General features: G+C 39.9%; 2 long non-coding RNA genes across 2 annotated transcripts; both read left to right on the top strand.

Moving 5' to 3' along the window:
• The first annotated feature begins 209 nt into the window (after nucleotides 1-209).
• LOC112845740 (uncharacterized) lies at nucleotides 210-1,371 on the top strand. The gene is made up of 2 exons (XR_003218609.1): nucleotides 210-703; nucleotides 1,018-1,371. It is a non-coding gene; the product is annotated as an uncharacterized LOC112845740 (long non-coding RNA).
• A 125-nt stretch (nucleotides 1,372-1,496) lies between these two features.
• LOC109198355 (uncharacterized) lies at nucleotides 1,497-2,739 on the top strand. Its single transcript, XR_002059186.2, has 3 exons — nucleotides 1,497-1,685; nucleotides 1,774-1,850; nucleotides 2,101-2,739. It is a non-coding gene; the product is annotated as an uncharacterized LOC109198355 (long non-coding RNA).
• The last annotated feature ends 10,130 nt before the right edge of the window (nucleotides 2,740-12,869 follow it).

Consider the following 12,869-nt stretch of genomic DNA (forward strand, 5'->3'; position numbering starts at 1 on the left):
TCACAAAATTATCACGACCACAACAACCGTGAAAATATTTGAATGGACATTGCTGCTCAATCACAGCTGCCTGATCAATATTTTTCATTAGCAATTTAGCACAGTTGATGGTGGTGGTGTGTGTGTCTGTGTGAGTGAAAGACAGAGAGGGAGAGAGAGGGACAGATTGATGCTTAGTGTGAGCACTCAGGTCGCATCAGAGCATCGGGCCGTATAGTGTGAGACCCTGCATCGTGACCTACGAACTTCTAACCCCTGCGAGTCAATCGTACAGTTTGAGCAGGCGCTGAATAACGCCACTGAAAAAATCGCACAGCGTATGCCCAAGGCTCCGCCGATGCTGATGGAAATGGACAAAACGTTAAGAAACGCAAAGCGAGAGGAACAGACTAACACAAACTAATGCTGTTTTTGACTTCTATTTATGCCCTCAGTAGGCGTGACCTAACGGCCACACTTCAAAGCACGACCGAACTTCAAAGCACTCAGCCTTTTGACGCGTCATGTAATCTTCGTTCTAATGGCGCAACTCCTCCCACTCATTCATAATCCGACCTCCGCGTTTGCACTCGCTGCCTACAAGAGCGCCCAAATTTGAACATCACTGATGTTCATCGGATTTACAGAGTGACGACAACCCCCGTCAGCATGTTAGATAAAGGATTTAAGTTATATGCTGCATCATATATACACAACTACGAAGGTAAGAAAACGTAAATTAACCGACAAAGAAATGTTAGCTAACGTGAAATGCAAACACTACGTTACTCCGCTATGTGTTTCATTTGATGTCAATTCTCTACATTACATGTTTCCTTAAACGGTGTTTATAGTTGAGGTTTAACTAATGTCACTTTTGTTGTTAGACACTTTTATAATAGCGTTAGGTAGTTGGCTAACTAAGCAGGTAGTTAACTACCCAATGCTACTCTTGCTACGTGTAAAGTATATATGTTTAAGACGTGTTGACATGAGTAGTACAGAAATAATGCTAATGGTTCTTGTATCTTTATTCAGTGTCCAAAAAACACAGGTTGACAGGGGAAGTCGGTGTGAGAGCCCTGTGCTACAGGTCAATGAGGAAGAGTGAGGCACCACACAGACTAAGTGTAGGCAGGAAGCTGTGTAAAGTTGTTAATCCCTGTTCAGTGGGGTTCAGTTCATTTAAGCATTAGTTAAGTTCATTCCTGAAGGCCCATCAACTTGAATGTTTTCCTTGTCCCCCTGCTTTATCACACCTAATTTGACTAGTCAGATGTGTTTGGGTGATCAGAAACAAATTTACACCAAGTTAATACTGCAAATATACACAATCTAAGTTATTACAGTTATCAAGGATGGTTAAATTGTTTTAATAGGGAGAGAAGGAAACACTAAGCATTCAGGAGGGTAAGCCTGTAGGGGTCAGTAACCATAACACTGAACTATGTTCCTGTTCGGCTCTTCCATGAAGATGATGTTACATTTTTAATTTTAGTTCTTTCTTCTTGGATTAAGCTTCTGGATTCATCGCCGGTGGTACTGACACATAGCCAGTGCTCCTGTGTGGCAGGTGCTGTTATGTGCAATCACACAGTGGCACTGCTCTTCCAAACAGCACACTACTCACAACTCAGAGTGCCGGTTGTCCCCCTGTGCATAGCTGCACCGAATCTGAACAGCAATGGCACAAGCCACGGACAGTGGTAATTTAAATAAGGTTAAAGTTTTTGAATTAGACCATGTTTACATATGAACAGCAACACCATCCATAGTAAATGTGTCTTCTGTTAGGGTGTGAAGCCAGGACCTATCAACTCTATGATCTTCACTAAGCCGGTACCAAATAGGATGGCCCAGACTGGAGTACGGTAATTAGATTTGTAAAATTTGGTTTCCTGTGTTACAAATGCATGTTGCTATTTGTTCATACATGCATGTGTCAGAATAGGTATTAATTTACATACAACATTACACTTTCTGAAGACGGCTAACTCAGTCATGTACATATATACATCCCAGTCTCTAACTTATGCACCACTGTTTCACACTTTTTAGTTTAGTTGTTGTTCAGTATAATAACCTTCTTCCTTACATTATTGTCATTGATGTTTTCTTTAGGAGTGGATTCTACAGAGGCATTGTGGGTCCATTACCAGATCCCTGACCTGACAAGCCCCTTGTGGAAAGTGCCTTTGGGCTGGTGCAGGAGGGCAGTGTTCTGTCATGTCAGCAGCCGGTTTTGACAACCCGGTACATCACACTACACCGTGATGCACCACCAACACCGCACTTGCCTCTGGAGTATGGGTATGACATGAAGGAAACCCTGCTCGCTCAGACAGCCTGTGATATTTTCTCAAACCGCTGCGCTGAACCAGTTTCCAAAGAACATGCTGTGTGACACAATAAATATCCTTTAACCTGTTAACCTGTGGCTTCTGGAAGAAACTCGGGTGAGTCAGTCACTGCAAACACATTTGTATCATCAAGTGTTTGTCAAATGAAAATGATATGTTTTTCTACACTTAGGATAATTTTCTATGTTGCAGTGCAGTAAAGTGCACGTTTCTTCTGTGTTCAATCATACATGTTCTAATTGTTATAAACAGAAAAAATCTTTTCTTACTTAACTGCTTGATTCTTAACTTGTTTAACTGAAACATGATGAAATGTCATAGTATTATTTTTTTTTTTTTAAATGTCCTTGGCAGTGCATGTGTCTGCATTGTAACTTACTAATAAAAAGTCCTGTGTGTACTTTGGTGTGTGGTTTATGTTATTTTATTGCAAATAAATAATAGTCATTTTATTTTACAGTTACACACAATCTTATATCTCTGGCATGGCAAGGCAATATCGGGTACATGCAATTCGAAACCTGACATTCCAGAGCAAAGCATGAAGCACACAGCACGTGGTCAACGTGACTCATATGGAGACTGACAACATTACAAGGAATAAAGGAAAATTGAGGACTTAGCCACAGAAAAGACTTTTTTCCTTTTTTTGTTACAATAATTCGAAAAGGTCAACTATGATTTTTAAATTAATATCATAGGTGTGAGTTTAGAGTTCAGATTTTTTCTGCACATTCTTTCTTTTTGTATTTAATTATGGTGGTAAATACATTTTGCAACATATCTGCCTGCACTTGCTCTTAAAGTAGGAACAGTTCACCTTTCCAGCTGTATTTTTAATACTGATGAGTTTACTTTAATTGTTAGCCTATTGGTCAAAATGTATTGTTCTTCTGATTCATGTGTAATGCTTTACTCAAATAATACATCCACATTTCAGCACGTAAGCAGCTGTTTGTCTCAGTATTACCTGATAACATACTGAGGCCTGCTGATCACGAAGTATGTGGGAAATAAAAGCATGTTAGGAAGAGACTAGGGCCATTTTCAGTTCGCGCCTGCTTTCTCTCCAACGCCTTGGCTCAAAGAATGTGCTGATGCTGAAGTTGACCTCGACCTTGTGAGCCAATTTTTGTTTCATGTCCCACTTCACATGCTGCAGATGCTCCTGCAGCTCAGTCTTCTCATTGTTTGCAGGGATAACCATTTCATTTGAGGAAGAGGAGTAGGAATGTAGTCCAAAGACAAATGGATGTGGAGAGGAACACTGGGACTTTCTCTCTTTCTATCTCTGTTTTTTTCAGTTGCTAGTTTCCCCTCAAGAGGAATGAGCGCATGTTTGTGGGCTCTGTTGCCACATGTTGTGGTTCACTTTCTAGAATAAGGATGAGTTAGTTTCTGGTCAGACCACAGAGAAGCAGCCAGAAAGAAAACGTGCTTCCTTGTCAAGAACAAACACAAAACATTTGCATGACTTAGTGTAATTACTTGAGTACAGAGATTAGACTTAAAGTAGGATCATAATAATTTGTGACAAAATATTGTCAAAGGGAACTTATTATGCTCATTTCCCTTTTTTAAAACAATTCCTGCATTTTACCAGAGCGGTTTTGCATGATTCACAGTTTTAAAAAAAATCCTTAGCTTTTTGGCTGAGATGAGCATTTAGAGACATTCCATCCACCTGAAGTAATTTACAGCCAATAGTATAGCAAAACTGCCTGAACGAGGCATGACGGAGACACACTTTCGTGTTTTTTATGCAAAATTCTGACCCTACCTTCTGAATGTTGCTCATATTGTTTTTCCAGTCTTCTAATTTCCAATTTTGGTGAGCCTGTGCTGTCTTAGTTGACAGGAGTGGGACCTGATGTAGTCTGCTGTTGTAGACCATCTGCTACAGGATTCAATGTGTTATTCAGAGATGTCTTTCTACACACCTTGGTTGATATGAGTGGTTATTTGAGTTATTTCTGCTTTCCTATTATCTTGAAGCAGTCTCGCCATTCTCCTCTGACCTCTGACATCAACAAGGCATTTTTACTCAAAGGACTGCTGCTCACTGCATATGTTCCTCTTTTTAATCCCCAGAGATGGTTGTGTGGGAAAATCCTAGCAGATCAACAGTTTCTGAAATACTCAGACCAGCCTGTCTTACACCAACAAATATGCAAAGTTTAAAGTTACCTAACTCACTTTTCTTCCCCAAAAAAGTATGTGGATCCTTTAATATAACTGGAGGAATTTCTATCCTGTTTGTTCAGAATCATTATTGCTTAGGAAAAGAAATGCACAGAGAATACTTTTGCTAAATGTAGTCTTTTCGGTGAGGTTAGGATAGCACTTCAAGTGCAGCATCATCCTGGATTTAGGTGTCAAGACTGATATGCATCTTTCTCTCCCTGTGGCTTTTTACATCTGGACTCAAACAGAATTGCAACTCGTGAAAGAATTGTTTCCATACAAACATGCAGACTGCCTTCCAGTTTAACTCCACTCCTCAGCTTGTATAAAACCCTTTATAGTTCACTCTGTCTCCCTGCCCCAAAAAGCCACAGTACAACCAGAGATTATATATGCCAAGTAATGAGATGAAGAATAGGGACGATGGCATGTGGAGTTGATGCTGAGGAGAATTTACAACATCTGCCTTCTTTGTTGTGGCAAATGTCATGGCACAGTGGCCCGTGGAAATGGGATGGACTCAAGTGCAGTTTCAAAACCGGAGGCGAGAGGTGCGGTGTAACAAAAGGTCTTTTATTCTCAATGTTTGGAAATCAACAGAAAACTCAGACTAGTAATAAGGAACGTAAACTAGATGTCTGAGGTAAGAGAAACTATGACCATAACGGAACTACGACTAGATTACAGGGACGACTGGGTGCAGGGACAGGGCAGGGGAAACTGTGGCTGGCCAGGGCACTGAAACAGAGGAGAGAGCAGTCAGGGGAATCCAACAGCGAGCTGTGAGTGCATCTAAGAATAATTACACTGAGCTGCCTTACGTGCTTGCAGGTGGAGGTTGCTTGGAGGAGAGGGGGGGGCAGGAGACAAAGACCCAGGTGGGTACAGCGTGCAATGCAGGGAGGCAGGCAGGAGAGACTGGCCGTTGGAAAAGGGAGAGGTTACCGGCAGCTGAAAACTGGAATCCAGGAGAGCTTGGTAGGTGGGTTCCAGATGCTGACGAGAAAACAGAAATAAGGTAAGTACACACGATGATTCACCAAGGAACAGACGTGAGGCCGAGAACTGACTAAAGTTGGCAGATAATCTGGCAAAGACTAGTTGTGTGCGCAGGTCATAAATACTGCCGGTATGATTGCCATCAGGTGAGGAACAACAAAGACTCCACCCAGGGGGGAGGAGCTGATGCTGTGGAAAACTACCCAGACCATGACAGCAAATGCATGAGTTGGACCAATGTTTTGGTTAATTTCATGTCTGAACCAGACATGAAGAACCCTCGGTTTCTTGTTATGAAACTGAGCGCTCTTATGGGATGAACAAGAAAATAATCTCATATATTGTAATTCAGAAAAAAATGAGAAATGAGAAAAATATATATATAAAAAAAAGCCAAAACAAAACACCGGTCATATCTTTAGAAAGCAACATTATGCCACAGACTGTCACTGTTGTGAGTCCATCCATTAGTTTGCAAAAACTTGTTATGAAGCCTCAAGCTGTGCACTTTTGCCATGACAGTCTAGACATGTTGAATCTGGGATATGACAAGTGAGTGTGGATTTCACTGTTTAATTGAGGCACACGCTCAAAGGCTTGCAAGTTGTCAGTTACACAAAGGAGAACATAATTTATACAATGAAAGTCACATTGTATTAAATAAGACTTGAAACTAGTGACTCTGGCCACGAATTCATCAGGAAAGTGTTTCCTGAGGTTGTGGATCAAAGTCTTTGTTTTCCAGACTTCCATAGAAGAAGAATTATTTTCGAAACCAAATGAGTTCCCTCCTCATGGCCATCAGGAATACTGAAAGCTGAATTACTGGCTTCACTTTCCAAACGCCAAAGCTACATTCATGTTTTATATGCAGTCTATGGTTCTGGCATTTATTGTTACTGTGACTGTGAAGTGTCCCTTGTGTTAACGGCACAAACTGCTGACAACAATCCATGAACGCTCCAACCTCCTGAAAGAATTCACTGTCAAAGTCTTGTGTTCATCTATGGTAGGTCAGCTACACAGTATTACACAGGTGGTTCTAATGTTAAAATCTTTCTCCTGAGATACAAAGTTTTGAATTATCATGTGCCATGATAACTTACAGATCTCACTGTGCCATATTATCCCAGTAGAGCACTTTGATCAACGACTACAGGCTTGCTTGTCGTTCCTAGAGCCTCTAAAAGTAGAATGCGAGGCAGAGCCTTCAAGTCTCAGGTTCCTTTGTAGAACCATTTACACTTTGGATTCAGGAGACAGACGTCCCCTGTATTTTTAAGGTTAGCCTTAAAGTGTTCCTTTTTGAAACATCACTTAGTTATGCATCTTACATCAGTCTGTTGGAGGCCTTCCCATGATGGACACAGCATTTCTTCTCCACGTGTCTATGTGCCACTGCTGCACGTCATTAACAATGCCCTCTCTCTCCTGTAGTCTGTGTTTTGTTGATCGTTCTTCCTCTTTTATGTTTTTTCTTTAACCTAAGAGCTTGGTTCTGCTGAATGGTTCTTCCTATTAAATGGGAGTGATTTTTGGACTTCTCTCTGGTATTGTATGGCCTAGCTGATGATATAAAGCACTTTGAGGTGGGTGGTGTTATGCATTGGCTCTGTAACTGAACTAGCTAATTATTCTGTATGTAAAAAATAAAAAATAATATAAGAGAACCAATTATTTATCTTGTATTTTTAAAGGTTTTTTTTTTTCAGAATCATTTACAAAATGACTGCATCCATACTCAATAGTTTTTTGGGTACAAAATGTTAGTTTTCATCCTTTGATTAAACTCACTGGCACAATGTGGGTGTGATATCACACCAGAAAGAGATTTGAACAGGCAAAGGTCTCCCCATGATTTTCCAGCCTATTCTATGGACTAAAATTGACTAAAATTATTATTTTAGTTTCATCAGACCTCTCCATTGTGAACTAAAATGGCTCAGAATGATCAATATATTAAAAACATTTGCTCTCTCTGGAAAAAAACCCTCACTCACTATCAGAAAACATCTGATCTTGTGGTTAGAGACAAAAAAATATACTTGAAACATCAGTACAATAGTCTACATGTGTGTAAAAGTAGTCCCTCTTGCATACCTTCACGCTTTGATGTATCAAATAAAAAGTTAAAGTCTTACTTTCCTGCAGGATAACTGAAACCATGTTGACACGACTTCACAGCCTTTATTCAGACTGCCGGCCACGGGGGGATTTTTCATCCAATCATTTTTACATCTGTTTCACATGTGGAAACAATCATACACGTGATTACAGCTAGAAGCTGTCAGTCAAAACACCTATGTGTTGTACACCTCCACATGCCTCAGCTGTGTGATCTCTGTGACACACACACACATGTCCAACTTAACTTCCTCCCTCTCTTTTCTTTTCACCTGCTGACGTGCAGCGATTTCCTGCTTCCAATTCCCCTCCACAAATCTGCAGAAATAATTATTGATATTATTTTAGGATGAGCAGGGATGTTTTTCAGTTTTTGTGAGACATTAAAAGGGAGAAGAGCTGTTAGAAAGTCTTTTCAGAGTGATTGGATCAATCTTTTCAACCTGCAAAATCAAACTTTTCTGATTTGTTGTTTAGAGATGCTAATTCCCCACTGGTGTATTTTTTGATCACATGAATGCTACTCCCGCTAACAACTGACTGTGACCGTGGAGTGCTGGAGGGAGGAACTATCCCAGTATAATTTCCAGAAGCAAAGATGCCACCAAAGACGATTGTGTTAAAAAGCTTTGAGTAATGAACCCTTTTTCTATACAAGCTTCAGTGTTTCAGAAAACTTAATTTGGTCATCACTAGTAACCAACTACCTCATACACATAAAACTTAGAGTGTATTCAAAGTAAATAAAGTTTATTTATTTATTATACAAACTTTAAACATAAACATTTTCTGTTGATAAAAAACTAATGTTAGAGCACTTGTTTCACATGCACAGGCAGTTAAAAAGAAAAAAAGGTGGCAGGCAGTAAATCTAGTTTAAGTCGTGACCATTTCACTCCTCCATTGTTTAGGGTGATAAGTGCCAATGTAGGGAGTATAAGCACAGTGCTGAGTCTAGACACATGGGGGGCATTGCATGTGGACCTTGAACTGGGACTGCTGCTCCTTCCAGTGTGACCTTACTTAACCAGGGGTAGCTGAACACAGAGCTTGAAGGAATTTGTTTACTGTGGAAGGGAAATGTTTTTGTGTTGATGCTTAAAGGAAAAGTCTTTTGGAGGATGCGGGCATCGATCCCGCTACCTCTGTTGTGTAACTGTTTTTAAATCCCGGTAGCACTGCAACCATGTAAGCTAGCGCAATAATTTTTTTTGCATATGAAACCGGAGGAGTTGTACTTACATTTTATGCCATCAGCTTGTCCTAGGTCACGGTTTCCTTCCACATATAGCTTTGCAAAAACTGCATAAAAAGCGCTTGCAGCAACAAAACATAATATTCCAGAAACACGCTTTGCCGATCCGATCAGCTGTTTGTAACACTTCCTACTCCATCAGCACGAACTATCGCATGTCCACGGTGATCTGCCCGAAACCGGAAGTGACGTCATTTTGCGGAAATGTAGTTTTTTTTTTTTACCATCAGGGGCTTATGAGCCTATACTTGTGTTTTTAAAAGTTATGTTTGACTTTATGACTTTCTGTGTCGTTTCTGGGATGCCTAGGACTCATATTGCACTGCTGGAAATAGTTTATTTTGATGCATATGCTGTTTTTTTTTTTTCGCAAATTTGCATTATAATATTTATTTTCGATTTTCCTGCAGTATATGAAAATTGGTGTATGTCAAAAATAAAACTATGAAGACACTTAAAATAAATTTCCTGTGGTGGGAAACTAGTTTGTGCAACTTTTTGTATTTACAGTTTTGAGGATAAGCCTCTTAAATTTCTCTAACTAGAAATATATGTTAAAAAAACAAAAACGATTTTCAATTTTTTGTAGTTTATTGCACTTTTTTGCAATTTATGTACTTACTATGCACTTAATGCATACATATTATTAAAATTTGGGTTATAATGGTTGTATTGATGTATATCAACTTGCAATGCTCCAAAAATGGCACTACAGCATGTAAAAATATAATATAAGCTCTGGCGGACTTGGTTCTATGGTAGGTCTTAAAGGTTATCCAGGTAAGGAAATCCTATAACGTTTGTTCTCTTAAATTCAAGCCACAGAGATGTGGTGTTTAGAAACAATGCATCTCAAATGTTCTGATACTCCTGATGCATACGGGATCCCTACAGGCTTTCGAGAAGGCAGCTGTCCTTCTCTCCTGGATCGGCTGGAGCTTTCTTTAGGTGCCTTCCCAGCTTTGACAAAAGTCCAGCTGGAGTAACCACATTTACTCAGGGCATTCTTGATGTGATGTTCTTCTGCTTCTCTGGCCGCTGTGTCTGTAGGGATGGTGTTCGCTCTCTGTTGTAGCATCCTGATGACAACCAGTTTATGCTCCATTGGATGATGAGAGTCAAACCTTAAATACTGATCCGTATGCGTAGGTTTACGGTACACATCAGCTTTTAGATGTCCCCCATTACTGATGGAAATGTCACAATCTAAGAAGGCTACCCTTCCACTTCAGACAGTCTACACCTCTTCCTGTAACCATTTCCTGGGTCTTGTTTCAGGGGCTCATAAGTATTTTCGTCACTGAGCAGTGACGAAATGTTCTCATGATAGTCTTGCTGGTTTAGCAAAACTGTGCACCTACCTTTGTCTGCCTAAAGGATGATAATGTGATGGGAGTGCCTTCCTCTCCTCCATGCTGATGTTGGATGCTGGGGGCTTTGCGTTGCTGAGACAGACCGAAACGTCTGCCCGTAGTTGCTCTGCTTCCACGTCTGCAATATTGTTCTTTCAAATTGCTCTTGCTGTGGCTGTGATCAGTTCCACTAGCGGGATTTGTCTTGGCGTCACAGCAAAATTCAACCTTTAGCAAGGATGTTTTTCTCTGTTTGGTGAGCTGTCTTTCAGACAAATTCTTCACCCACTTGTCCACATCCTCGGTATGGCATCCTTCTCTCTTCTGACCACTGAGGACACTCTTTGTATTTTGCTGTGGTTTCCGACGCACAACAAGTCAAACTCTGTTGCCGGTTTTTAGACTTCTCGTGCTGTGCTAGACGATCCTTCTCGGTGAATTCAAACACCTTTTTAAGAGTATTGTCATCTAGAAGCATTGTAAGTCTCTGTTGGATCCACTCCTCTTCAGATTTTAACACGTCGATGGTAAAACTTGTTGCCTCACCCGTTCATTAAGCAGCTTTTAGCAGACTTTAGAGTAATCCTGTCTTGTCGGCATCTGAGGCTGAATCTCAGGTGGTTCCTGTAATCAGCCATCTTGCATGCTGTTGATCATACTGACGTACTGATCTACTTACCTGGATGATTGAGCATGCATCAAGATGTTATACTTAGAAAGTGTTAGTACATTTGTGAACGCTACTCTTCAGTAGCGCTGGATGCTAAAAGAAGCAGTTGCCATCTTTCTGATGGTAAATGGCCTGCATTTGTATAGCGCTTTACTCAGTCCCTAAGGACCCCAAGCGCTTTACACTACATTCAGTCATTCACCCATTCACACACACATTCACACACTGGCAATGGCAAGCTACATTGTAGCCACAGCTGCCCTGGGCGCACTGACAGAGGCGAGGCTGCCGGACACTGGCGCCACCGGCCCTCTGACCACCACCAGTGAAGGTGAACCACATTGAAGTTCACCTGTTAAACAAATCTACATTTATTATTTCAGCAGTACATATGCAGCATTTTAGTGGCACATATAAACAGTACACAAAGTAAAAAGCTCTGTGAGTTTTCAGGTGAAATCCTTTTTTAATTCCTAGCTCTTCTATCTGTTATGAGCTGCACAGTGTTATAAAAGATACACAGAAACACAGCCAAGACACAACATACCTACATCTGTGATTTTCTAGCTTTTGAACCAAAGAAAAAGCAATGCATAACAGAAAATCAGATCCTTCACTATATGGGTTAAGTGTTTTTAAATTTATTTTGTCACCAATCTGCAGCTCTTTTATTTAGAAATGTCCAAAGAAATAAGTCTGCTGAAAAATACAGAGAATATGATCTGTAAAAATCAACATGCTTTTTTTTCAGTTCAGTCTTACATCACTGACTTTAAAAAATTGCAATTTTGTCCCTTTACTTCTTGTTTGTTAAGTTGGAAATGAAATGCCAAATCCAATTTGAATTGAGCTGGAAGAAAAGCTGAAGAAACTGCCACTGGATGCTATGAAGATATACTGTAACTTTAATTAAAACATGTTAAAATTACAATAAAAAAACATGTATAAATACTGTAGTATACTACAAACTGCCCTTTATTTTTCTAAAAAACTAATGCCAGTACAAAATGATTTACTTAAAAAAATTCAACCTTCTTTTGCTTGTTTTTATGGTTAACTTAACATATCGGTTTTTTAAAAGGAGATGACAAACAAACAGAGAGAAAAAATATGGAAGGAGTCAAGGGTGTTATCTTTGGCTGTTGTTTTATAAAGAAAGTAATAACTCTGGAGCCAAAGTGCTGAATCTGACGCCTCTAGAAGATAAATGAGAGACATCAGCAGCCCAAGCTCAGAGCCTGGCCGCCACACAGTCGTACGGAAAGCTACAGATGTTGCTGTGCACAAAAGTGTGCAGCTGTGTATTACTTTCATTTATGGACCTGTGAATGGGATGGAAATTATACAACTAAAATTCTGATTGGTTCATTAATCTGTGGATAAATATATAACTAGAAATGTAACCATTTGCATTTCAAATTTCTAACACTCTAAATCGGTTTATTAACTTTACTATGTCAATTGATTGGATCCTGTTTTAACTGCAAATTATTGTTGCTATAGGCATTTCCCCACTTGGCAACTTTCTTTAGCAAATTTAATTTAATATATTTGTGAAATGTGAAGGATTACATAAGGTGGAGTCAGAAAAACAGCTCAGCGAGGCCATTTTTCATGCGTGATGAGGGTGTTGAGGAGTTCAGTGTCATGGTGAGCTGCAGCATTTCACATTTCATTTGCTTTATCGCTTCCTGTGCTCCGAAAAGAATTTCCACATATCCTTCTGCCTGATGTCTAGAAGAATTTGAATGAGAATGAAATAATCTGCTGTAAAATTCAGCCAGGAGTTTACTCTTCAACGCACAACTATTTATGGATTCTACAATAAAAAATATCTCCATTATATGATATCGATGCAGGCAGTGTTTGTGTGGGAGTGCTTAGGCTGCAATCACAGACTGGATTCAGTGACATAGCCTGAAAAAGTGAAAGTCTCAAACCTGCAT

Source organism: Oreochromis niloticus, unplaced genomic scaffold, assembly GCF_001858045.2.
Source record: "Oreochromis niloticus isolate F11D_XX unplaced genomic scaffold, O_niloticus_UMD_NMBU tig00008695_pilon, whole genome shotgun sequence".
NCBI classification, from domain to species: Eukaryota; Metazoa; Chordata; class Actinopteri; order Cichliformes; family Cichlidae; genus Oreochromis; species Oreochromis niloticus.